At 39.3% G+C, this 27,720-nt stretch overlaps 9 non-coding genes across 9 annotated transcripts; 6 read left to right on the top strand and 3 right to left on the bottom strand.

The window, feature by feature from the left end:
* Positions 1 to 4,115: 4,115 nt before the first annotated feature.
* On the bottom strand, positions 4,116 to 4,187 carry TRNAA-UGC. The gene has a single exon. It is a non-coding gene; the product is annotated as a tRNA-Ala (tRNA).
* A 1,785-nt stretch (positions 4,188 to 5,972) lies between these two features.
* Positions 5,973 to 6,046, bottom strand: TRNAT-AGU. The gene has a single exon. It is a non-coding gene; the product is annotated as a tRNA-Thr (tRNA).
* Positions 6,047 to 9,675: 3,629 nt separating this feature from the next.
* On the bottom strand, positions 9,676 to 9,747 carry TRNAA-AGC. The gene has a single exon. It is a non-coding gene; the product is annotated as a tRNA-Ala (tRNA).
* A 2,125-nt stretch (positions 9,748 to 11,872) lies between these two features.
* TRNAF-GAA lies at positions 11,873 to 11,945 on the top strand. Its single transcript has one exon. It is a non-coding gene; the product is annotated as a tRNA-Phe (tRNA).
* Positions 11,946 to 12,175: 230 nt separating this feature from the next.
* On the top strand, positions 12,176 to 12,247 carry TRNAA-AGC. The gene has a single exon. It is a non-coding gene; the product is annotated as a tRNA-Ala (tRNA).
* Positions 12,248 to 15,896: 3,649 nt separating this feature from the next.
* TRNAA-CGC lies at positions 15,897 to 15,968 on the top strand. Its single transcript has one exon. It is a non-coding gene; the product is annotated as a tRNA-Ala (tRNA).
* A 2,010-nt stretch (positions 15,969 to 17,978) lies between these two features.
* On the top strand, positions 17,979 to 18,051 carry TRNAK-UUU. The gene has a single exon. It is a non-coding gene; the product is annotated as a tRNA-Lys (tRNA).
* Positions 18,052 to 20,809: 2,758 nt separating this feature from the next.
* TRNAA-CGC lies at positions 20,810 to 20,881 on the top strand. The gene has a single exon. It is a non-coding gene; the product is annotated as a tRNA-Ala (tRNA).
* Positions 20,882 to 26,367: 5,486 nt separating this feature from the next.
* Positions 26,368 to 26,439, top strand: TRNAA-AGC. Its single transcript has one exon. It is a non-coding gene; the product is annotated as a tRNA-Ala (tRNA).
* The last annotated feature ends 1,281 nt before the right edge of the window (positions 26,440 to 27,720 follow it).

Here is a 27,720-nt window from a genome sequence, read left to right as displayed (position 1 = left end):
CAGATGAAGTGCTTCCCAGATCAGAGGCAGCCAAATTCAACACCACACCATGTTGAGTTGGGTGCCCGGCCAACGGGCATTTTCCAGCTGATTCTTACTGTTCACTCATGTATCACCACATGTTCTGAGATTGTCCTCTGTTCTGGTTCCAAATCTCCTCACTTCTTGACGGTTATGTCCACAAAGGATTTCAGGGGGGAAATAAAAAGACCTTTAAAATTCCATCAACTTAAAAAAAACTGACTTTTTTTTATAGGCTGGGGGAATGAAAGAGCAAACACAGGGCAGCGAAGCAAGATTGGGGAGCCTAGCAAACTGTCAAACTGCTTTCCCTGGGAGAATCCATGATCACAATGGGAAAGCCTTCTACAGATATAGATACTTGGTGGGGAAAGGGGGAGAACCAAAGAGCCCTGGAATTCTTCAGAGTCTCATCTATGAATATGAAAATTTTAGGAGGTCCTAGATATCACAAAGCAGATAGTATTGTCTGGCCGAGAAAGAGCAGAGATAATGGCTGTTTCCTCACTGGGATGCTTTCCACTTGCATAAGGCCAATGACCTCCCTGAAGAGTCAGAATCCTCATACTGCTTCTCTATCAGGATCTCCCATATAATGTTGATGGAAGTAATCCAGTAAGTTTTTCATCGAATGGCTTGAAATACTGAACATAAGTGTTTATCGGTGAAGGCAGAAAAGATTAAAGGCATGTAATTCTGTTTCTTCTCCCTTAGTCTTCTAAGCCCTTTTCTTGAGAAAGAGAATTCAGAAGCATTTGTATTAGGGTGACATATTACAGAAAGGAGAATTTGTTTTGACATAAACTGTGGGCTTTTCAAATTATGGGGAGAAATTCCTGATTTTAGTCTAGATCTTTAAAGTTCTTCCAGCTGAATTGTGTTGACCAAATCTACTTTCTTTGACACTAATAATTTTTCCACTTTCAAGTTTGGAAAGCCCAGCATTCCTCGAGAAATACTCTTCTCTTGTTCTTGGGCTTTGAAAAAGTTGGAGTTGATATCCTGCCATACTTGGCAATTAGTTTCAACTACCAGCAACAATGGGTGTGGAAGGGAAGCAGGAGGAGGAAAAGTCAGTGGGCAGGTTTTCTGTTCCTCAGTCTTCAGTCTTTTAATTGACATGGGCCCAGATGAGAATACAAAAGGATCTGTTAACAAAAGTCTGTTAACAAAAATTGACTGTGAGCCTCTTTTCCTTTCCTCTCCATCTTTCTTTTTCTTTCCTGTTCCTTGGTAAACTGTGATATGGAATAATAGGGGCATGGGCTCACTCTACTTCCTTCCTTTTTTTTTTTTTTTTTCTGTTTTCCTTTTCTTTCTTTTTTTAATTGACATATCATCAGTTTACAATGTTGCATCAATTTCTGGTGTACAGCATAATGTTTCAGTCATACATATACATACATATATTTTTTTCATATTCTTTTTCATTATAAGTTACTAAAAGATATTGAATATCATTCCCTGTGCTATACCAGAGAAACTTGTTCATCTATTTTATATGTAATAGTATCTGCAAATCTCGAACTCCCTTCACTCCCCCTTACCCTCCTGTAACCATAAGTTTGTTTTCTATGTCTGTGATTCTGTTTCTGTCTTGTAAATAAGTTCATTTCTCTTATTTTTTGTTTTTAGATGCCACATATGAGTGATATCATATGGTATTTTTCTTTCTCTTTCTGGCTTACTTCACTTAGAATAACAATCTCTGGGTCCATCCATGTTGCTGCAAATGGCATTATTTTATTATTTTTTAAGGCTGAGTAGTATTCCATTGTAAAAATATACCACAACTTCTTTATCCAGACATCTGTTGATAGACATTTAGGTTGTTTCCATATTTTGGCTATTGTAAATAGTGCTGCTATGAACATGGAGAGTACATTTATCTTTTCGAGTTAAAGCTCCCTCTGGATATATGCCTAGGAGTGGGATTGCTGGATCATACAGTAAGTCTATTTTTAGTTTTTTTTTCTTATTTCCTCTTACCATACTTGTGCTGATGCAGTGAGTTTGGTAGATGCCAGAGGCATAGAGTTGAAATAGATCAGCTTAAAGGCAATCTTTTGGGTAATGGATTTGCTGTGGATGTGAGCAGGGGAAAAAAATGACAAGAGAAAAATTTTAATGGGGAAATTTGGATGTGTTTCTAAATACAGCATTGATGAGGAAAGGGAAAGACAATAATGGAATCCAAGATGGCCTGGACTTTCATGCATGCTTAGCCTGCACTTTACCAGTGAGCTACATGACCAGGTGAACCCTATATTTCAGTATATCTTCTGTAACTGATGATCACCCTGATTTTTGTTGAGGAGTCACTTTTCCTTTTCCTCTACGTTATTTTGACTTATATATGGAAGCCAGCTGGAACTTGGCCTTCTCCAAAAAGGTCTTTAGAGGATGTTAGTGTGTTCCTCCTCTTCTCACATCCTGCTGTTGGCTTCGGCTGGCTCATGAAAAGCAGGGCATTGAGGGGGCAAATCTAGAGTGGCAATAGAATGAGAAAGTCTTAAATGGATACAATCCAGTGATGTTTTTCTCTGTCTTAATCTAGATAGGAAGGCAAATTTGGAGATTCTTTTCAAGGATCAGCTAGATAAATAAAACAATGAATTTAATGATGAAAGGCAAGGGAGAAATTTGATAGAACATGTTAGAATAATCCAAGATTTGGACTCTTATTGGAGACCAATACTTAGGACTTAGAAAATTTGCAGGTAGATTGGATTATGCAGATGGTGATGCCTTTCACAAAGCTAGTAAAAATAGAAGAGGTAGAGTTCTGTTTGTTGTTGTTTTTATCAGTTTTTAAATTTATTTTTGTGTTGGGAGCATAAAGTGGGGCAATAAATGGGAAACATTGATTTTGGATTTGGAAATGACATATTTTAAATGTTTACAAGATAGCCTCTTGAGGATGTCTACCTACACACATTATAATCTGAGTCTCAAATTCTGCAGCCATCGCTGAACCCCTAGTTTGGCTATTCATGTGGCTAGGAGTAGAAGGCCTCTGAAGAGTGAGTCGAGTGAGGACTTCAGTTTATTCATTAAGACTAGTAGATAGGAGGTTATTATTAGTATACGTGAAAAACAAAGAAATGAGATTGCTCCTAGGCTGACCATATTCTTTTTTGGTTTATACTGGTTATTGTTATGGCCCTAAAATTCCCTTAGAAGACCAATAGAAGTCCCATTTTCTGCCATCATCCTCCAAGTAAAGTGACTATCTCTGCAGGAATTGCATTTCTCTTGAGCAGTCTGTAAAAGGAAACAGCATAAATTCCCAGTCCCCAAAGGACAACCTTTGAACAGAAATACTGTCCATGAGATCTGGTTTATTGAAAGGGAATATTTCTTGCCTCCACAGTACACATCTGCTGCTGAGCATCTGATTCTCAACTTTTTGAGAATTCAGTGGAAAGGATAGGGAAGAAACAAGGAGGTGGCTGGCTTTTAGAAGCCAAGATCTCTCCATTACTTGAATTTATCTAAAAGCCAAGTGTTCTCTGCAGTAAAGATGAACATCACTGTGTCTCCAAAATTAAAGCAGGTTGGCAGTGGGGTTTTCCTTACTTTTCTTTTTCCAGGCTCTTCCTAAAGAAACAAAACCCTTATTTAAATTCATGCATTCTATTCCAGGTATGTGATAAAGATTCATGAATAGTTGTGTGTCTAAGGCATTTGGTTTACAGTCCAAAGTGTTTTTCCAGGAATGGTTGGAATCCTGCTCCCAGCATCCTAATTTTTCCCATGGCTAGTGTCTTTAGGATTAGTTATTCTGGCTAAGAAATTGCTCATAGGTTTCTTTTTCTTTTTCATTTTTTTCCCGCCCATCTTACTTTGGATCTTCTTTCTCTTAAGTAGTACTGTGAAATGGTAGTCCAGGTTAAAAAGCTGGTTAAATTGGTGGCATTCACAAATGGTAAATAAGCCTGTATTTTTCTTCTCTTTTTTCTTCCTTATGCTGTCACAGCAATGAGGAATACTTTCCATACGAGCAGGAAAAAAAAGTAATGAAAAGTGGAAAAGTAGGAAAGCAGATCCCATAAAACTGAAGAAACATGAAAGTAAAACACCACAAACACCTCTGGAGGTGCCGGGGATCGAACCCGGGGCCTCATACATGCAAAGCATGCGCTCTACCACTGAGCTACACCCCCGCGTAACAAATCCTTTTTTTTTTCAACATGTTAGGAAATATACCCATTTTCTGTATTCTATGGCAAAGCTATTTTCTTTTGTCAGAACATTTATTCCGTTAACTCCATTATTTCTACAATTTTTAAATTAGATTTTTTTTGGTGATGGCTAAGCTCAGGAACGACACATTTTAAACCCAAGTTGTTACCATTCCTGCTCTTAGTTTCTTTTCAGCGCAGTCAGTTCTGTCCAAGGTCTTCTCACCTGGGCCGAAAAACTATGTTGAAGAGTAGACGGAAGAGCATGAAAGAAAGGAAACAGCTCACTAGAAATCATCACCAGGACAGAAAGCTGATCTGACATAAACAAAAATTAATCTATTTCTCAGCGTCTTTGAAGATTATGGAAGAACGAACGAAAAGAAGAGAGAAATAAGGGACCCTAGGACTTTTTTTTTTTTTTTTTTTTTTTTTTTTTTAATGTCTATTATTTTTCTGAGCTGGGTCAGAGGAGCAGAAAGGCTTTCCGGTGAATCCCTATCACTTTTGTTTTGTCTCTCTCCTCCACCTACCACTCCAGTCTGCCAGGAATTGGATCCAAGAAGCATACATGTTAGACAGAATCACAACTTTTTGGATGAATGAGTATATTGGACAGTTAAACAGCAACACTTGCAGAATCTGAAATGTTCTAAAAATCGGTTGAAAACAATCTCAACTTTTAAAAGTAAATGTCAAGAAGTTTTACCCTTAACTAGCCGAAATAGCTCAGTTGGGAGAGCGTTAGACTGAAGATCTAAAGGCCCCGGGTTTCGGCAAGTTGTTTTAGTCAACATTCGGGAGGATGAGCAATTTCGGCAACCACCTGCAACCACCTGGACAATAATATCTTCGAATTCGTATCTTGTAATTGTCCAATGGAACAGCGGAGCGTCGCACATGAGCATGGGAAACACATGCAGCGTGTCTGGCGTTCCTTGCTTCTTGCTTCTCCCTTATGTATGCAGCGATTGCAATGCCCTGTGAATTTTGATGTGCAAAATAAAGATGTACAGTACAGTTCATGCTTATAATTTACAATGTTACTTTTACTTAATTACAATGACATTAAATAGCAACTTAAAAAATACCATAACAGGTCAAGAGAAGAGGAAGAAAGAAGAAAGCTAAATTTATATTTCACTATCTTTACTGGCACCTTCCCCCTGTTTTTTGAACAAGGGCCCCTAGTTTGCATTTTTCACTGATCCCATGAATTGTGGAGGTACTGGGGATTGTCCCTGACCAACATAAAGTCAACATTTATTTTATGCTTTCACAAATTTTGGAGGTTATGTATATCCGTCTCCACACCCACACCCAGTCTCTCCACACACCTTTCATTGAATTATCTCAAGAACACTAGTGAATATTTTATTAAAATCCATGCCACAGTCTATATTCCATCTCTGAATTTCAATTAGTTGTTCTTAACTCTACATGAAATTAGGATTGGAATATCTGAGATAACATTGCAAGGAAAATACCAAGGGAAGATGCAGTTTGTGTTTCCAAAAAGAAACATCAAGAAAATAAGGTAGTGTACTAAAATCACAGTTCTGTTCTTTGCTGTCTCAGTATAGTCCTGCGTTGTGCTAACGTACCCATATCAGTTCCATTTTGTTTCCAAAGCCTTTGGAAACCACCTGTGACATCCAAAATTGGAGGGTGGTGACAGGCAGACTGTAGGAAACATTCTGCCGAATTTTAAGACAGCAAAACAGGTGCTTGGTGGGACAGATAAGCTCTCAACTACAGAAGGTGGAAAGGCTCCGCTGGGATTCGAACCCAGGATCTCCTGTTTACTAGACAGGCGCTTTAACCAACTAAGCCACGGAGCCCGCAGAAGAACCCCAATTTGGTTTTCTTTTGTCAGAGAATGATTTTGTACTAATGTATTTCGGAATAGTGCTTGGAACGAGAACTATATATTCATTTCTTAAAAAAGAAGAAGAAGAAGAAATTACTCCTTTCTTGCACTTTCATTCCCTTGGCTTTTTACTGGGGTCAGAGCCATTCTGTGAATTACAGCTTTGACCCAAGCGTTATTCATCAGTCTTCTTTTCCTTTTGCGCCACATGACCTCACTGTATTTGGTTGATGTGGAGCCTTAGGGAAACTTAGGCAGAAAAATTCAAGCAAGATAGAAAGGCAGGGACTATGCGCAGATTTCCTCAGAAAGCACGGGGACACTGATTTTGGTAAACTGCAAGGAGATCAATATTCTGAATGGATCATTTTCTCCAGGGGACGAAACTAGCAAAACCATAAAATCTTTGGACTCTACCTCATCCACTTATTTAATGAACTGGTGTCTGGATAGCCATAGCATTCTTGTGAGAGGTGGTGGATTTATTTATTTCTTGAATTAGGCTTACCTACTTATTTTTAGAGGAGGTACAGGGGATTGAACCCAGGAGTTCATGCATGCTATCTACCAGTTGAGCTGTATCTTCCCCTTCAAGTGGGGGTATTACGCAGCATCTCCCCACGGAGACAGAACTGAGATCTACAGGCTTCAATGTCTGGTTACTGCACTTAGTTGCTCTCACTGGCATCTGGAAGATAAGAAGGGAGTGGAAGAAAATGAGTGGGCAGGCTTTTTGCTTCTCAGCTAGCAACCTGTTTCTTGAGAAAGGCGCAGTTGAGAAAACAGGAGTAGGAACTTGTTCACTGTCCTATTTTTTTCCTCTTTCCATTCTTGCCCCCCTACTCCCTACTGCTCAATTCTTTTGCAAATGAATCATGAACTGGCTCATTAATGTGGATTGGGCCTGTTTGCTGTGCTCAGTGAACAATATCTTCCTTTGTTCCAGTCAACCTAGTCTTCCTTGTTCTGAGACAATTAGGTTAGGCATGGGCTCCAAAGCCCTCAGAGTAGAAATGCTTGAGTGCTTAAGGCAACCAACTCAATTAGATAACTAGTCTCCCTTGAGTGTAAGCAGGGAAAGATGAGTAAAGAAATGCAAAAGCGAAAAAAAAAAGAGAAGACAGAAAAGAGAGGAAAAAAGAGCTGTGAAGAAGTGCATGCATGGAGTTATGGAAGATTAAACCTAGGGCATCTTCCATGCTCTGTAATCTCACCACAACTCACCTACATCCACCCAGACAGGTGGCTGCTGAGAAAAAGTTGGTGACTAATTATTTTCCTTTACAAGATGGCCTTGAGGACCTCATATTTGGCAGAACAGAGGTTAGTTTGTTTAGCTCCTTTATTTCTGAAACTTCTATCTGAATCTGGTCTTGTGGTGATATCAGGGGAAGGAGCATTGCAGGCTAGATGAAAAGATACAGTTACACATGGTCTTCCCAAAGTTGGCCGACTCGGAGGCCTGCTTGCCAAGGGATTGCCTGAGTGGCAGCTCCATTTGCCAAAAGAGAGAGGCTCATTATGGACCATACCCTTGTGTCTTCAAATGCTCACTCCCTCAATTTTTTCCCCTCTGCCTACACAGACTGCGAGACAAATGAAAAACACAATGCAGAGGGATGAAGAGTAGTAGGCTTCCTCAAGACTTTAACTGTATGTGGTGAAATTGGAAAGAGAGAAAGGGAGGAATTCACAATACTTACCGGGAAATGAAACATCACTTTGCAGTCCAGCAATACGATCTGCAAACCTTGCAGTGACATTTTCTAGTGGATGCTATAGCTCTTGGCCTGGATGCTTAAAGGATTGGAAGACAGAAAGAGAGAAGCTATGAATGCTGTACTCCTAGCATTCATAGCTTTTCTTCTCAATGGAGTTTTATCTGCAATGAAGAGAATGCAAAGGAGATTTGCAACTAGGACAAGATTTCTCAACAAGTTAGTTGAATATATGTGCCGTGGCTGGACCTTTAGATTCTGACAGCTCAACAGGTAAACTTAGGATTTTCTGACTGGGGGAAACAAAATTTGAACCCATAGGGGTTCAGGTTCTGTGTGTTTGAATTTATTCTCCAGTTATTTCTAACTGGCAGAAGGCTACTGAGGTCTGGCCTGCTTAATGTTCTGAGTGTTCACAATGGGATCTTCTAGTGGCTGGATATATATGGTAGTTAGTATCTGCAAAGCCCAAACTCCCCAGTTATCCCTCCACCCCTAGTCTTATTTTTAGAATCAACCATTGATATTTCTCCCAATGTCCTCAAGTCTCAATCAACTGTTCTCACCAAAAGACTAACAATTTTAAACAAGTATCTTTTATCTAGACATATTCCTTTAGCTACTACAAGTAAACATTACTTAATTACCTTGCCACAGTAAATGATTTCCTTGCCTGGCTAACAAAGAAGCCAATCATAAACTGACTTGGTTGCAACCTGATTTTCATTAAAAATTTTTGTGTGTGAAGAAATTTTGTTGTGATGAGATATACCATTTCAAACTTTCAAATTTTCAAGTTTTTGTGACAGTTGCCTCCTGTTAGTTGGAATATTGTGACGAGTGTTAGTTTGGTAATGTTCTTGTATATTGTATTCTTTCAGCAAATTTATAGCATTATTGGATTCCATTTCTCAGTATTTTGGGAGATTATGAGAGATGAAACATCAAAAAGAAGAGATAAGTAAGGGAGCCCCTAAAATATTCCCTTAGGTTCCCTTAGTTTCTGAGCCATGTCTGGGTCAAGTGACAGGATGCAGAGGAGCAGAAAGGCTTTCCATTGAGTCCTTCACTATCATCTCTCTTCAAAATCTCCTTTTTCACCTGTCCTTTCCACGCTGCCGGGAGTTGTATCCATTTGGCATGCATGGGAGACAAATTATTCGAAGTCTTTCTGGGCGGGCAAATATAAGAATAACCAGACAGCCACGCTTAGGGAATTTGAAGACTTTCAAAATCAGAAGGTGAAAACAACCTATGTATTTAAAAATGAATGTCAGGAAGCTGAGTTTGCAGTTGGCCGAAATAGCTCAGTTGGGAGAATGTTAGACTGAAGGTGTAAAGGTCCCTGGTTCAATTCTGGGTTTCAGCACACTGAGTGTTCCAATTGATTCCGAGGGTGGTGTGCATAAATAAGAAGTAATTACTCACTCCGAAGATGTCCTACATCTCACTACTGGAGAATCCCGTGTTCTTCACCCCAGAGGAGGAACTGTTGCCCCCAAAGTACTAGAGCAGGCTGATGTTTTCAGATTTTCCAGCCGCTTAATTTTTAACTTTCCCCGAATTCAGGAGGAAACCCCTCCTGAACTGATTCTTGACGCTCGTTTGAAGTACATAAAAAATGAAGTGGGAGCAGGTCAAGCGTCTTAGGAGATGGTCTTTCAAGTCCAAGAGATTTTCCAGCGCTCAGAACAGTTTTGCGTAGTATGAGACTTTTGCCAACCTAGCGGTAATGGTGGGAGAGGAGGGAATTGAGACAAACAAGCCTCAATTATCTCGTTGTATCCGGAAGAGAACATGGCATAGTAGAGATGAAAAACGAAAGCAGAAAACTGTTCTTACAGAAGAACAGAAGGAAAAGAGAACGGACTAACATTCCAAGTGGAGGTGCCGGGGATTGAACCCGGGGCCTCGTGCATGCTAAGCACGCGCTCTACCACTGAGCTACACCCCCGCCGTTTCAGCGCGTTTTCTTTCCTAACAGGAAGTAGTGGAGATTTGCTGAGCCATGGAAAATCAACTATTCTCTGAACTAAATTACACAAACTCTAGCGAGCGCACTCCAGTCAAAGTATATGTCTTTCTTGCAAGGAGCGCCCCACCAAGCGACTCCAAGCCAGTGCTGTAGGTAGCTTTGAGGTCACGTTCTCCAAAGAAGACATTCCCTTCACTCTCTCAGATTTAAGACCCACTACGTCTACCCATCCTTAATATCTGGTGATTTGGCCAAATGTATGTTCTAGGATCACGTTCTTGAAATCTAAAGTATAAATGAATTGTATTAAAGACTTTTTTTTTCTTCTTCCTAGCTTATAGATGTCAGGCGCTGCTTATAGGTTCTTCCTGGAGGTTCTTTGCTCTACAGGCAAACCTTCTTACTATACCATCCTCTGGCATTCTCTTTCCGCTGGCCCTGTCATCTCTCATCCTCATTTCCTTCACTTTCGCTGCAGAATCTAGACTCTGGCTCAGGCTTCTCCGTTTCAAATGCTGTCATTGTTAATCAATGATGTAGGCGTTTTTTGTTGTTCTGTTTTGAACACCTCCCCCCCCTACACACACACACACTCACACATATGTAATCATGGGAGTGACTTCAAAATTAACTGATCTCCCAGCTTTTTAAATACATCCTCCTTTCTTAAAGGAGTTTCATATCAAAATTTGGGAGTCTGACTGGAACTATCATAATCTTTCAATTGTGCTATGTTAACTGACCTGTTCAGGCTGTGAATTCATTTAAAGATTTAAAAATAAAAATATAAAATTTAGTTGGAAAAATCTAGGGAAGTTGGAGGGTAAGATATTCTAATATGCTACTCAGCATCACACTTTTTATTACACTTCACTTTGAGGGTTTTTTAAATGTGTGTGTACATGAATAGAGGTAGGCTATTGTAAGGTTTAGTCACAAGACACCATGAAATGACCCATAAAAGAATAATCTCTGTAGTGTGTGTGTGTGTGTGTGTGTATGTTCTATGTAAGATGTATATGTTTGAGAAAATATTTGACATAAGGTCATGTTGATTTCACTGCTTTATTAAACTGCTGACATGAGGGAAATTGTTGAGCATCACTGACATTTTAACAACTACTTGAGCCTTCTCATTTTCCTTACTGACCCCTGCAGCTGACATGCCATGACTGTTACAGTTTTGCCCTTTGTCTGGAGTGTCCAAATGCTAAGGGATCCAGGAGATAGTATTAAGCATTCTTAAATAAAGGTTAAGTTCACTGCTGAGATAAGGGTACTGAAAACTGAAAGGAGATGAAAAGATGATAAGGATTCAGGTTTCACAATCCAATTTATTCTCTAACATCTACAACTTCTTTCATGATGTTCCTTGATATGGATACCAAATCATTTAATTTAACTTTGCCACATATTCATTCAACATTTCTAAGCCAGTATCTCTGAAGCAATCTTTTACTTCTAGCACCTCCATTACTGCCCTTTTCACGCTCTTAAACCATGCTTGCACAGTCTTTTCCCATTTTCCTCTTTATATTCCTTTACTTTTTCCTGCTCAATAGCGAAGTTAAACTCATACCCCTTCACTCCTCTCCAAGGGCCTCATCATCACTGTTGAGGTTTGTCTTCCCAAGGAACATTTGATTGAAACAAGCAAACAAACAAACAAAAAAAAGAGGTGGCTCATGCAGCATCTCCCGAGCCTGAGACAACAAACACAATCATCAGCCTCGGGGACTCAGTGCCATTGTGAGAGACAAAAGAACGAAGAGAAAATTAGTAGCCCCCCAGTAATATTTTCTTTAGTTTCTGAGCTGCTTCTGGGTCAAGTGATAGGATGCAGAGGAGCAGAAAGGCTTTCCATCGAGTCCCTCACTATCACCTTTTTTCCAAGTCCCTGGCCTTTGCCAGTTCATTCACGCTGCCAAGAATTGGATGCAACTGGCACACATGGAAGGCAATAAATTCCAATTCCTTCTGGGCAGGCAAGTATATTGTGGAACGAGAGAGCCACGCTGAAGGAATCTGAAACCTTCTGAAATACAGAAGTTGAAAACAGCCTAAATCTTAAAAACTAAATGTCAGGAAGTTGAACTTCCAGCCAGCCGAAATAGCTCAGTTGGGAGAGCGTTAGACTGAAGATCTAAAGGTCCCTGGTTCGATCCCGGGTTTCGGCAGACCGAGCGTTTTAGTCGCTTCCGAGAGTAATTTGCCTTGTGGTCCATGAAGAAAGAGTTGTGAAAGGTGCTCACGAACATCGAATTCCTTTAGCCTGCTAAAGTCTCATTGCCCAATAGGCCCAATGCTGTGTCGGAATTCAAAAGAGTAGCCCACTTTTTATTGCTTTCACGTGACGTGCAAGCTCTGCCAATTAAAATTTCTTTTACACGTCACTTGTGACCAGTGAGGGGGTGTGGCTCAGTGGTAGAGCGCGTGCTTAGCATGCACGAGGCCCCGGGTTCAATCCCCGGCACCTCCACTTGGAATGTTAGTCCGTTCTCTTTTCCTTCTGTTCTTCTGTAAGAACAGTTTTCTGCTTTCGTTTTTCATCTCTACTATGCCATGTTCTCTTCCGGATACAACGAGATAATTGAGGCTTGTTTGTCTCAATTCCCTCCTCTCCCACCATTACCGCTAGGTTGGCAAAAGTCTCATACTACGCAAAACTGTTCTGAGCGCTGGAAAATCTCTTGGACTTGAAAGACCATCTCCTAAGACGCTTGACCTGCTCCCACTTCATTTTTTATGTACTTCAAACGAGCGTCAAGAATCAGTTCAGGAGGGGTTTCCTCCTGAATTCGGGGAAAGTTAAAAATTAAGCGGCTGGAAAATCTGAAAACATCAGCCTGCTCTAGTACTTTGGGGGCAACAGTTCCTCCTCTGGGGTGAAGAACACGGGATTCTCCAGTAGTGAGATGTAGGACAGACTGGCTACATAATTTGCTGGACACAGAATCCTGTGAACTGCACTGGCCACAGTCTCATGAAGCCCTGATGACAGGTATAGGAGTGATCACTCTAGTTAAAAAGTAAGTCACTATTCTGTGTCCTTGCCTTCTCCTGATAGATTGAGGTGTCTGTGTTCAATAATGCTAGGTTTGAGCTAAGGAGGAGGGAGATGCTCTTTCAACATGCAGACTTCCATCCCTGTCCTGTCCTTTTTGATTCCATAATTGAAAGAATAAACTAGAGTGCAGGAAAATGTCTTCCTCCTTCTACTTGTCCTGAACTCACAGTCTTGGTATGTTTTAGAGAACATCACCTCTTGAAAAGGCTGCAAAAGGAGGAATGTAGAGGAGTCTTAAGCATTTATGGAAGTATTAAAAATGCAGACACACCATCTCCATGGATTTAGGACAATTGCTTGCTCTTGTGGGATGACTTTACCTTCTTTATTCTGATATGCAAACTTTCCTATTATATCTGCCTCTGGAGATCTCTTTTCCCCTTTACTAACATCTCCTATTGTCATTTGTTCACCTTCACTGTAGAATTTAGCCTCCAGCTCAAACTTCTCCATTACAAATGCCTTTATTATTAATATTAGATATTTTGTTGTTTTATTTTGCATACACAAACACACAGGTAATCATAGGAGTGATATCAAAATTAACTGGTTTCTCAGATTTTAAAATATATTCCCCTTTCTTACAGAGAATTTCATATTGAAACTTTGGAATCCAAATGGAACTATCATAATCCATCAACTGTACTACATTTAATTGATTAGTTCTGTTTGTGATTACATTTAAAGATTTTAAAATAAAAATCCAAAATTCAATTGGAAAAGTCTAGGAAAGCTGGGTGGTGAGAAATTCCAGTGTGCTACTCAGCCACACACTTTTACTTCAGTTCTATTTCTTTGAGATTTTTTATGTTTCTGTGCATGAGGGAAGGGGAGTGTGAGGATCAGTCAAAAGATACAGTGAATTGACTCATAAAATAAGAATCACTATATTGTATATGTGTGTGTATGAGAGAGAGAGTGTGATGTGAAAGGTGTTATGAGAAAATATTTAACATTAACCATCTTGATTTCATTGCTTTATTAAACTGGTGACATCAGGGAAATTGCTGAACATCACTGACATTTTAAAAATATCAGAGCCTTCGTATTCTCCTTACTGACAAAATACCCCAGTAGCTGATATGTCATCACTGGTAGAGTTTTGTCCTTTGTCTGGAAACTCCAAATTTTAAGGGCTCCAGGACAGAACAATATTAAGCATTCTTAAATGAAGGAGAGGTTCACCTCTGAGATTAGAATACAGAAAACTGAAAGTAGATGAAAAGTCAGGTCATAAAGATCCAGGTATGACAACCCAATTTCTTCTCTTACATCAACTTCTTTCTTGATATTCTTTGATATGGATAGTAAATCATTTTATTTTTATGTTGCCATACATTCAGCCAACATTTCCAAGCCAGCATTTTTCATGCAACTTGTCACTAATGTCTTGGACATCAGAGTTTTTAATAAAGTGCCATTTTATAAAAATCTCCTGCATCACTAGTGTTATGAAAACCACAGAGTATCTGTTCCAACGGCCTTTGAATTCAATCTTCCTTTCAAAGAACTCTTTTTGTTCTGTTAAAAGAACAGAACTGTTACCTAAGTTTCAATAACTTTGTTGCTTGATTAGACAGCACATTTCTACAAATAACCGACTATGCCTTAGCACCTACCCTTCAATGAAAGTGAAGAAACCAAATTTAATTCATGAATGATCACACTTCTGCCTAAAACTGGTAGGACCAATCTTGGTCTTCAGTTTTTTGAATCATTCCGATCCTCATCATATTGAGATACTACCTATAAATGGTAAATATTGCTGTTCTTGGATTCCTTTAATACTGTGTTTTTCTTTCCTCTTCAAAGCCATATGCATTCAAGCTACATCAGCACAAGTAAGACTAGAAGGAATGAAAGCAAAAATCATGCTCACTAAGGATGACCTCAAAGGAGAGGAAACAACATGCGACCACCACGTGAATGAGCGCATACTCCTTTGGTTCCATTTCACAGTTTCTGTAGGTACAAGAAAGAAAAGAAGGATCAAAGAAAAGTAAAACAGGCCCTGGGGCAATCTTGTTAAATTCCCTTTTGTGTTCTTCGTTGTGCCTGTGTGAAGGCTGAGGAGCAAAAACCTAACGCCTGATTTTTCTCTCCCCTCATTTCCCTTCTACACAGATGGCAGTAGTTCAGATCTACCACCGAATGTGGCATGTGGCGGGATGTGGATCCCAGCTTCTTCTCAGTGAGGGAACAGGCAAAGACGTCTCTCAAAGGATGGTGCAACCATTAAAAAAAAATGACACAGCAGCTGAGGATAGGTTAACTGGTTAGAATCGACTGTCCGGGATGGCAGAAGATTCCACTTCCAGTAGACCTTGAGCCTCATTAGATGCTCCTTGTTATATACTAGCGTGCTGAATGACACACCCACAGGTGCCAGGACAGTTCCGCGGTTGATCATAAAAGGCCAGAAAGCTGGCGGGGTCCAATTCCGGAAATCCCCGCCCCTTCCCCCAGATAGTTGGAGTAATCCTCCCTCTTGTTAGCCTTTGAAATTACCCATCCCATAAAAACTAAACACCTTGGGGTGCCTCTCTTGCCTTCTGTCTATAGAGCTTGTATCTCCCCGAAAAAATCTACTTTCGCTTTACTATGGCTCGCTCTTGAATTCCTTTTTGTGCGAGACAGGAACCTTATCTCCGGCAACATCTTAACTAAAGCTGGCAGCTGCCTCTGCACTTAGAAGCACTGCAATCATCACTGCTGTGCTGAATCACGACTGCTGCGGTATTTGTTGGAGGCATGATTTCCTTTAAACTTGCCTGATGGAGGCAAGTAACTTTCACCCAAACTGTCTACTGATGACTGGGCCTTGGAACAGGCTAACAAGAAGGGGAAGTTCTTGGAGTCAGAAGTGGTGCCTTTCTGACTACAATCTAGTAACTCTTCTCCTAGTGAAGACACTAGAAAGTATCCCGTTTAGTAAGTTCAGAAATTGTGAACCTGGTAGACTTTCAGCGGTCAACTCTTAGATTAAAATAAAAAAAAATAAAAAATAAAAAATAAAAGGAGAAATAATATTGTATGAAACAGCTAATAGCGTCCGAGCCTCGGGGGTGTAGCTCAGCGGTAGAGCGCGTGCTTCGCATGTACGAGGTCCCTGGTTCGATCCCTGGCACCTCCACTTGTCTCCTTACCGACTTTTTTTTTCCTCTTATTTCTCTTGTTCTCTGTTAAAGGAAGTTCAGTGGATTGCTTTTATAATTTTCCCATTTTCACTCCGTCGGGCTTACCACCTCCCAGGGAGGGACACAGGCAAAACGAAAAAAAAAAAAAAAAAAAAAAAAAAAAGGAGAAGAAGAAGAAGAAGAAAAAAAGGAATCATCCCCACCAGAATCTCCTACTTCCGAAGAGAGAATCCTGCCACCACTGGCACATTCAAATTGGGTTTTATTGGGTATGTCGTGAAAGGGGAGGACAGAAAAAGGACAGAGTAAAGGGGGAAAGAAACGGTCCTATTCTAGTTCTTTTAGTTAACTGAACGGTCAGATCTGCGTCATGTGATAGACAAGAGAAAAGCTGCCACCTGCCTCCCCTGCCACACCTTCTTGTCGAGCCCCTCCCGCCCCGTTTCCCTCCACCTGCCTATCCAGCGCGGTCAATTACTGGACGCAAGCAGTTGAGGTGGGGGTGCGGATCCCAGATCTTTCTGAGTGAGTGACTGGGAGAACATTGAACAACCAAACACTATTAGCTGGCAGGAACAGTTTGATTTGGGTGAAAATTAGGCTTAAGGTGTTAAAGGTTGTTTTTGTTTTGGTTTGGTTTTTGTTATGTTGTTGTTGTTGTTAGATGCCGGATTTTAGCAGAGCGGTTGTTCTGGTAGTTGGTAAATTGGGTCTCACTGGAGATTTCCACAGGCCAGAGAACACTCAACTTCGTACACACATTTCTGGCTGAAATAATATCGCAAGGATATTGGCGAGTAGTGAATTTAAAATTTCTTCCCTTCTACATTTTCTACCTTTGCCCACTGAATTCCAGTTTCTTGTTTTTAGAATTTTAAATAAAGTCATAAGGTGGAGTACATGATTTAACAACGTACCAAAGACTTCCGAGATACAACCAAAGGATGTGTGTGTGTGTGTGTGTGTGTGTGTGTGTGTGTGTGTGTGTTTGTAGGGGAATTATATGTGGGATCCGGGACATGAAGAGGGAAGGGTAAGAATAAATAGATGCACAAATTTCTGTGTTTCCTAATACAAACATTATCAGTATAAACAAGGAGCCAATAAAAATTATAGAACTACTTTGTGAACATGATTCTGCGTTGCATGGATATATCAAAATAGGTTCCATTTTTATTTCAGAGGTCCAAGGGTGTTGCTTTTAAGACTCTCCCTGTTGAGAAATGCTTCTACAAAGCAGGGTCTATTTCAGGGCAGATGCCAAGTACGGACTGCTTTTAAATTTCTTTTTGAGTGAATTACCTCTGTTGTCCTCTTTATTTTCCTTCTAGTGACTCCTAGCTGCTCCTAGCAGAGAGCAAAAGCTTGTACTGGGTGTTTTCCATGCTATGAACACTGATATATCTTTTCCTTCTTATTCTTCATACTTATTGGAGTAAACATGGAGCCTCTATACAGCCTCAGATAAACTAAGACAGTGAGCGGAATCATGAAAGATGGAAAGTCTCCGAAGAGCACTGAGACTCTGGACACCGTAGTCCCTGAGGGATATCATGGATGGGATTTGCATAAGTGGGTTGGAAGGACGTGTCCAAGCTCCACCTCGTTTCTCTGCATTCTATAGGAACAAGGAAATATTGGAATTCTGTACATTTTAGGGAAGTGAGCAGAAAACTTTTGTCCAACAGAAAGATCCCGCTTAGTTTTACCCAATGTCTGTTTGTTTTCAAGAGCATCAAGGAGCTCTTTCCCTGGCTGAGCTCTTCAAAGAGAACCGTTGTGGTTGAATTTTTTGAGAGAAGCCAAATTGTTTCAAACCCAGTGCCTGGATGTGGTGGCAGCAGGTTAGTGCGTGTAGAAGTGGGATCCACCAGCTGCTTTTGGCTTGGGGATATAAGGTACAGGTAAAGCAATTGGTTTTTAACACCTTGAGAATGCAAAACAAAACTGAAAAGAACCTAATGAACTCACCTTTACTAGGCGGTCAGAAAACCACATACTGGCGAGCCCGGGTAGCTCAGTCGGTAGAGCATCAGACTTTTAATCTGAGGGTCCAGGGTTCAAGTCCCTGTTCGGGCGGAGTTTAAGTTTTCTTCCTTAGGCAATCTTATATCTAAAAAGTATATACTGAGTACTTTCAGCATTTGAGCCCCCAGAGGAAAAAGTAATCAATAACCCTTTGAATGAAGACATTCAGATAAACTTTCCAGCAACTAAGCAAGAAAGGGGTGAAATCTTCGATGATGGGATCGCTTTGAGTAAGGATGGATTCCTTTCAGCTTGTTGGTAGTCTGTTATGTTTTTGTTTTGTGGATGTTAGATTGAGACAGAAAGGAGGAGAAGCTTGGATTTGAACATGACTGAGATGCCTGCAAATTTAAGACGCAGTCTTGTGAAGGTATTTGGCAACCACAGTGATTCCCTAAGACAGCAACTCTGTAGGAATCTATGATTGAGATGAGTTTTATTATTATGGAAGAGAGGGATAGTGCGTAGAGTGAGAATAGAAAAGATGTATTGTGACTTGCAGATTGGGAACTTATTAATGATACTCATGGGAAAATGTGTATTAAACCAGAGTGATCTTGGACTCTGGTTTCATTCCAGGTAGCATAATGTTCCTTGAACTTCCTTAGAAATCCCAGAAAATGCTTAGAAATGCAGCTGAGGTTATTGCTATCTCCTTGCCCTCCTCTGACTGTGTGAGACTTCTGCTCATGTTCACAGAAATCCCATGAAGTAGATTTTGAACTTGAAAGGAACTAACTTGTCTGGGAGAACTTATATCTCTATTGGTCCAAAAGACTCTTTGGACTACTAAAATTTTAGAATAGGAAACAGGAAAGTGACAGGTCTCAGTGAGGGAGAGAAATGTGTAGGGTGGGGAAATTGAGCTGGTTTTAATTTGCCTCTGTGTCTTGGTGTAAAGCACAGCTAAGGTCATGTTCAGTGTCCCTGCTAAATCATTACTCTACTTTGTGACAGAAGCAAACTGGATTCCAAGTGGAGTCTTGTACATTCCTGATATGGAGGATTTTTTGTTTGTTTGTCTCCAGTTATATCTCAAAAATTATTTTATGATTTTTTGTGGCAAGATCCAGTTTTCTTTGCACAACATTATTGAAACATCTGTTCAATGGAAGTATGTGAGATTAACTCTTAAATTACAGAATTTTCTGAGGAACTCAACATTTTAATCAGAAGACACAACACACCCATGCCCAAAATACTCTATTCAGAAAATCCTAAAACATATGAAGCATATATTAAACCAATTTATATCCTGAGGGAAAATAGAAGCCAATGTGTGGTTTTTTTTCAAAGGAATCCCAGAGAAGTCATGTTGAAAGATCCTTTTCATGTGTTGGAATATCACTGCACATACCGTGCATAACATCTTTTGATATTATAAAAAATCCTTTTACATGATCCTGTTTTACGGATATGGAAAGGATAATGAAATAAGTTCAAAATTTTGTCCTATGTCACCAACTTTCAAATAACATTAAATTTCAAGCCCAGATTTTAGGACTGCAAATCTTGAGGTATTTTCTTATAAAAGTCATACTGTACTCACACATACACATACACAATTAGTAGTTCTCTTCTATTTCAGGTCATATGTTAGATGTCAAACACACAGAATTTAATTAGATAGAGAATAAATGTAATATATGATATAATATGATAAGTTTTGTATACAATTTTTACATAAGCCTTTTCAATCCAGGCTCCTTGAAGACATTCAGAGGTTATTTGCTTAATAATGTTCCAGCTTTCCATTTAGGATGCTTGACAGATGAATCCCCACTATTACATCACAGGTAAACTGGCAGACATTAAATCAAATAATTCTTATCATTTCTTCCATTTGGAACAAAAGAGGACCAGAGGAAAGAGAACAATGATGACAGGATTGAGATAGAGTAATATGATTCCTTTTCAATAGGACATGTGGTTCTCCTTCCCAGAAGGAAGGAAAATTAGTCTCCTGTTCTTAAGGGAAGAATATTAAATAATTTGTGGACATTTTAAAACCACCATGACAATAGTCAATTACAAGGAAATATAAGGAGGCAATGTGATAATTGTAATAAAGAGTAAACATAATAAATTAAAGTATCCACCAGTTATATATATAAAAAAAAAAAAAGCAATACTATCTTAATGAGGGTTTTATATACATACTCTAGTACATGGAGAGGATTTCTTGTTCCCAGATCAGAATGCTTGGTATTGTAAAATCAGTTCTCCTCATATTAGCCTATAAATATAAAAATCTCTCCCCCAAATTCAGATACATTTAGTTTGGATATTGAAAAAAAAATTAGTAGAATAGTGAGAGAAGAGTTTCCTTTGTAGATATAAAACATACTGTAAATCTACAATAATCAAAGCAAAATAGAATTGAACCGGAATAGACAGAAAGAACAGTGGTATTGCAAAAAATAGATACAGGACTAAGTACGTATAAACTTTTAGCTTAAAATTAAAAAAAATAAGACAAACATGCTAAAATATAGTTTGCTTGTGTTCAAATTCCAGCTCTGCCACTTACTTGTCATGTGACTCTGGAGGAAATATTTAGTCTTTCATTTTCTTAGCACTTAAATGAGAGTAATAATAGTATTTATCTCCTAAGATCCTTACTAAGGTTAAATAAGATAACACAAGGATGAAATAATCGAAGGTTCTTATCCTAGAGCCCAATGATCCCCAATGGAGACTTTAGGTGTAACTCATCCTCAGTGACGGCAATCTGAACACAAAATAACTGTGTAAAACGCTTTGAGCGTTTAAAAGGACAGGAATCCTTTCCAGCAGCTAGCTTCCAGCAGGGGATGTAGCTCAGTGGTAGAGCGCATGCTTCGCATGTATGAGGCCCCGGGTTCGATCCCCGGCATCTCCACGGGCTTCCCTATTTAATTTTCATTTCATTTTCGTCTATTTCAGCCTTTGGCCGCTCATTATTAAATAAAATATTTTAGCCCTTTCTCTTTCTTGCCATTAGCATTTTCTTTAAATAGAGCTGTTTTCCATCTGTGTGTTTCTCTTTTGTTTGGTTAACTAACCACCGCCATATCCCCTCCTTCCTGAAAACTTTCTTTGGGTGTTTTATTATGCAGCCAGCAGTATAAAGCCAGAGGGACAATTCAGGAGTAAATATATCCTATGAACACGTCCAGGAAAAGGGAATGCAACTGCATATCAAAGAATTATTCAGTTCAATTAAAAGAGGTCCTATCCATTCCCACTTTCTGCTGGAAAATAATCCGTAAGGATAAAATATTTTAGTGATTTATTTTTAGGGGAAAACAAAATATCATGTCTTTTTAGTGTTGATGTGGTAGTTGCATGTCGGTATTCAAGGGTCCATCCTAGGACCATAAGAGGAATTTCTTCATATGCTATAGTTACTAATATAGTTACCATTTTATTTCTCACTGCATCTTTGGCTTTACTCAAGGTATCTGTGCAGGAGAGCTGATCACAGTCCAGTACAGGAGGTCTGGGAAAGTAGTAAGGGTTAGGAATAGCCTGTGGAAACGGAAGGCAGAGTTGGTTAGATGCCCTTAAAAAATTGCCTGTCGGCACTGAGGAGCCAATTGAGGTTACAATCTGAGCAGCTGTAATTAAATGAATTTTTAAACTTAACGTAATTTCGGCATTGTACTTGTGTTCATTCCTCGATTCAACAGACTGTTTTGCACTATCAATAATGTAACAGTAATTTACTTAATGCTTCTGTCCACATTTAAAAATACATTAAAATAATGGCAACATGTATTTTTCTGCCCTTGTTAAGAGGAAATCCAATAATTTACTATGTAACTATGCTAACAGGGGATACAGTTGAGAGAGAGAGCCAGTACCTAAACAATACTTATCATTTATCTTTATCATAATTACCATATTGGGGTTTATAAAACATACACTGGGAGACAGAAGAAGGTAGAATCAAATCTTCTTGGTGAGGTAGGGCAGGCAAAGTTCCACAAAAGAAGAGACACTTGTGATATGTAATAAAGAATAAGTGGGAGATTTACAGCTGGAAGTGAGAATCACAGTGTTATTCTAGTCACAATAAACATCATGCAAGTTACATGAAGACATGACACAAAATGTTAGAAAACTGAGTTAGTCACATATGGCTGGAATATAGGATGAGATAGGGAAACACAGGAGATGTTGGAATATATAGTTCATTAAAGATTTTGAACTCTGTATCAATTAGTATTCTGGGCTGCAAAAAGCAAATACTGAATATGGTTAACTTCAGTAGAAAAGAATATCTACTTGGCTAGAACAATGGCAGTAGCCTTGGAAAGCAAGCATCTGACTCTAAAACTGTCAGATTCCTTAAACATAAAAGAAAAGTGCAGCTACTAAAAAAAAGTTTCCAATGACAATTTCCCTATGTTTACCTTCCTAGAAGACCCAATAGGTAATAAGGAGCCAATGAAACATTACAAACAAGATGATCACGCTCGGATTTTAATTTTATAAATTTAGTTCTGTAAATAATGTGGAAAAGGGATTATGACTGGTGAAATGAGATGAAAACAAGGCTAGTTCAGTTATTATAGCATGAGTTCAGATGAGTTGTGGCAGGATCTTCACTCAGGAGTAAATTTCAGAACATAAAGACCTGTCCTATGACCATTTCTTAAGAACCCAGGAGAAAGCATAGTCAGAGGCTTGAACTCTCCCAAGGGCCTGAAGTACAGCTGATTTTTTTTTTTAAACTCATGAGACTGAGATCCAGCAGGAACCACCTCAAGGATGAAGCTAAATTCTAAGAGCCTTGCCCGTCCAATCTTTAAATTTCTCAATTAACCATTCATTTTCACCCATTTTTCACTTCCAAAGGGACCTTTTAGAATGCTAAGATTTAAATCACAGCTTGCTTTTTCTAGCTTTTAGAGGCTTCCCACATTTCTTGGCTTGTGGCTTCTTCCTCTGTCCTGAAAGCCAGCAGTGTAACATCTCCAAATCTCTCCCTGACTCTGATCCTCTTGACTCCCTCTTTCACTTGAAAGTACCCTTGTGATTGTATTGGGCTGCAGCCATTATGGAGATTCCTCAAAAAACTAAGAATAGAACTACCATGTGATGCAGCCATTCTACTTCTGGCTATTTATCAGAAGACTACAAAAACATGAATTCATAAAGATATATGCACCCCATGTTCATTACAGCATTATTTACAATAGGTAAGATATGGAAAGTGTTCATCAACGAATTAATGGATAAAGAAGATGTAAGATAGATTTAGATATATGTATAGATATAAATGTATAGATATGTATGCACACACACCATGTAATACTGTTCAGCCACAAAAAAGATGAAATCTTGCCATCTGCAACAGCACAGATGGGCCTTGAGGGTGTTCTGCTAAGTGAAATAAGTCAGGTGGAGAAAGACAAATACAATGTGATTTCGTTCATATGTGGAATATAAAATAAACAAACAAAATGAAAACACATAGATACAGAGAACAGAAGAGTGGTTATGAGAGGGGAAGGGGGTGGAGGGAGGATGAAATAGGTAAAGAGGATTAACTGTATGGTGATGGATGGAAACTAAACTTTAGGTGATGAGTGTGCTGTAGTATATATAGAAGTTGAAACATGATATTGTTTACATGAAACTTAAACAAAAATACAGAACCGAGTGAAAGATACAGGGATTCCCCTTTATTCCCTACCTGCACACTTACCCAGTTTTTTTTTTCCAGTTTTGGGATTTCTATTAATATATCCTCAAGTTCAGAGTCTTTCCTTAGTTATGTCCACTCTACTAATTAAGCCCATTAAAGGCATTTGTCCTTTCTGATACTATGTTTTTAATCTTCAGTATTTCTTTTTGTTTTTTTATGATTTTCATCTTTCTTCCTACATTGCCTACCTTTTCTTGTGTCCTACCTACTTTATTCATTAGATCCCTTGGAAAATTAATCATAGTTGCTTTAAATTCCTGGTCTGATCATTCCAACATCCCTGCCATGTCTAGTTCTGCTCTTGCTCTGTCTTTTTTTTTTTTTTTTTTTTTTTTTTTGCCTTTTGATATGTTTTGTAATTTTCTCTTGATAGCTTGACTTGGTGTACTTGATAAAAGGGTAAACAGGACTTTAGTAATGTGGTGGTGAGGTGTAGGGGAAGAGAAATTTTCTACAGTCCTATGATTAGGTCTTCTCAGTCTTTTAATGACTTTATGCCTCTGGGTCGTGAACTTTACAACTATTTCTCAAGTTTTTTTCTTCCTGTTTTAAGTGAAATGGGATAGCCAAAGTATGTGGAGTTGGGTTTTTCCCTTCTCTCATGTTAATGTCTACAGCCAGCTGGGATTGAGTATTTTCCTCCTTCCAGGTCAGTTAGGCTCTGACAAAACCCCAGCAGGTGAGAGTCTGGTTACATAGATTCTTTAGAAGGCAGGTCTTGTTGAGAACAACAGAGTGCTTTGGCATATTTCAAAATGGTTTTGCTTCTCCCACCTCTACTGGAAGCATGATGGGGTTCCCCCCAATATTTAGATATTTAATGTGAGAATCTGGTCAAACTCCTAAAGGTAAAACTCATGCTTTTGTGAGTATTGCTATAAGTACTCATCAGCAATTAAGAGTAACACAGTGTCTTAGGTAAACTTCAAGAAGACCCCCTATGATCTTTGCCTTCTGGTAATCATGCCTTTGTACAGTCTTCTCCTACTTGAGTCAGTCAACAAGACAGGTATGATGGGAAACTGTGGCCTCCTACCAACATGTGAATGAGCCATCTTGGAAGAAGATGTTTCAGATGCAGTCGAGCCTTCAGGGCACTGAATGTGCGGTAGATACTCTGAGTTCAACCTCAAGAGACACCTGGGTCCAGAATTACCCTGCCAAGCCACACTGGAATTCCCAACGCATACAATCTGTGAGATAATAGACATTAATTTTTTAAACCTGTAAATTTTGGAGTATTATTCAGCAACAGACAACTAATAGTCACAGAAAACCTCTTTTTTGGGCTGTTCTTACATTTCTCTTAGGGAAATTATGGTTATTTACAAAAGAATATAATTTTTATCTGTTTCTCTCAGGATTCCAGACTGTTATCTCTAACCACACTCGTCAAAAATCAAATAGCAATGCTAAACTAAGACGTGTGGCTCTCCTCTCTTGTTTCTCCTTTTATCCTGAAAAAAACCTGAAGATTTTAAGCAGACAGCCTCGTATGTCTTATCCACCAGAGGTTCATGAACCTACCATTAAAACAATCACTGGCAAAAGGAAATGGAAAAACCATAATTATTTTAAATGACTCATAATTTATGCCAATTGTCTGGGCCCATCATCTCTACTACACGAATGAAATTTAGATTCTTTTAGCAAGGGGAAAAGATGAGAAATGCTTGTGTAATCTTGTCAAGCTGATTTCTCTGGCCTCATCTCCAACTTACTTCCCCCAACTCCAACCATTCCAAACTACATACACTTTCACTCCTGAATGCATGCTGTATCCTCAGCTTTCCTTTCATTTCTATTTGACATTCATATTTATTCCTCCAGATTTGCTCACAGGTCACCCTATCCAGGGACTTCCCCAGAACTAGGCCGGGATAAAACCTTCTCAGTTTGCAACCCTTGGTGAGAAAGGGGTCTGAATTCTAACCAACCACTCCCTCTGCAGAGAATAAAGCACAACAGAAGTAGAGGTTTTACCTCAATCTTAGAGGTAACATTTCTAACTTATTTCCTTGCATTTCTTTCCGAAGAATCAGAGCAAGATCAGAAGATTCATATTCTGTGGATTTGATTTGTATTCTTTGGATAAAATGAGGATCAGAAGGTCGCAGGAAGCAATCCAATATCTTTATCCTTTAGCCCGCACCTCTCCCCACCCCTCCACCCCCATTGCTAAGAGTGGAAGGAATTTATTTTTGTAACAGAAATCCCTTCATTGGCTCCTTGTTTTCTAAATATAGGTGTATAGCGGTTTCTGGAATCTGGGAGGAGGGTGCAGAATTAGGGAGGAAAACTGGGGATAGTTTGGTAGGTTTCATAATTAAAGACAGTCATTGGCAAAGTTTTTTTTTTTTTTCTTTTTTAACTTTTCTGTAAGGAATTTTCCTTTGTCCCTCATAGCTTTTGACAAAAGAGACAGGCACTCAGAAAAGGAGGGTCTGGCAGACTTTTTCCTACTCAGATTTCCGAGCTCAGTGTATTCTCATTAGTCACTGAATGTCTGCAAGATACAGATTAATTAGAATTCCTTGGTAATAGAATCCTGTAAAATAGAGGGTGAAAATTGTATCTGTATCATTTAGAAAAGAACATTTGTGTTTAAGTGCAATTGTAAATTACTGTTCTATTTCATGAAGGTAGTTCAGAAAATCAGCATCCGGCGTAGTGGGGATGTAGCTCAGTGGTAGAGCGCATGCTTAGCATGCATGAGGTCCCGGGTTCGATCCCCAGCATCTCCAACCTTTTGTTTCCTTACTCGAAACATCTCTCTTCTACGTTACTATCACAGCCCATTCCTGTAGAATCTGAAGATTAATCATCTTGCCTCCAGGTATCTATAGTTTTCTCCAGTTATGCTAGTAACCTTTCCGTTTTAAAATTTTATTCCTTTCCATCCTCGGCAGTTTAGAGATGGCCTTCCACAAAGTGAAATCAAGAGTGACTTTGGTCCCTTTTCCATGAAAAAATCCCCCCAAACTGACAGTTACTAATGTAAACTCTAAATTAGAAGATTTGGGGACGAATTAGGATTCTCGCTTTGTTTTGGTGCTGGGGTTTGGAGTGGGGGATGGGACTGTAAGCTGAGCTCCTGTCTCAGGTTTCACATTTTTAGGCTCAATCAGAAAGATGGATTTCACCGGAAGCTCTCTAAAAAGAAAATACACTCTTTCCAGCCCGGAGGCTATGAAAGCATTGGGTAAATGTCGCTTCTCGAAACGTAATAGTTCTCTCAGAAATCGAACACAAAGGAGAGAAATGGAAGCATTTTTGGCGCAGAAATGTTTCTCTCTCGGTTGCGTTTTGCCGGTGAGCTCACAGCGTTCGCATCGCTGTGGATTTGATCCATGCTCTATTGATCTCTTTTGTAATCTCTAAATTTGCCTCGCTGATTCTAAAGCTACTCTGATTCTCTCAAAGACTCCACTTCTCCTTCTAAACCTTTGTGTGTTTTGCTGAAGATCTGTTCCCCTTTGGAATGCAGCGTCTCTTTCATCGTGATGCTTTTGTCTCCACTTCCAATTTGTAAAACCCTGTCACATTCACAAGTGAAGGAAATTTAGAAAACAGTTTTCTGTGTTCTTGTTTATTTCTCAACGAGGCCTCCAGCAGCTTCAGGCGGCCTTTGCCTGGCTGTGGTCAAGGGCTCATGGACAGGAGGGGAGCGAGTGTACCAAATTCTTAGAGGAGGTATAGGAGACCAGTGTTAAAAAAAGAAAAAAAATAATGTTTACCATCCTCTGTGTCAGACTGTTTAATGACTAGGGAAAATGTCCTTAAGTGTCTAAATTGTCCACTCATGGCATAAATGGAAGCCTCAGGCTTTCTGTCACCATAGTGAAAAAAAATTTTTTTGTTGTTGAGGGGATATGAGATAGCTGATTATCACATACAGCTTCAACTTTTGGGTAGTTAAATTACCAAATCAGTGAAATTTATAACTTCTCCAGATCTTGTAGGCGAAATTTAGAGGACTGATGGGGAAAGACTGACACTGAAAATTGGAAAAGAATTTAGGGGTC

Source organism: Camelus ferus, chromosome 20, assembly GCF_009834535.1.
Source record: "Camelus ferus isolate YT-003-E chromosome 20, BCGSAC_Cfer_1.0, whole genome shotgun sequence".
Lineage (NCBI taxonomy): Eukaryota > Metazoa > Chordata > Mammalia > Artiodactyla > Camelidae > Camelus > Camelus ferus.
Note: the sequence above shows the minus strand (reverse complement) of the source record. Positions and strands in the feature narration are given on the sequence as shown.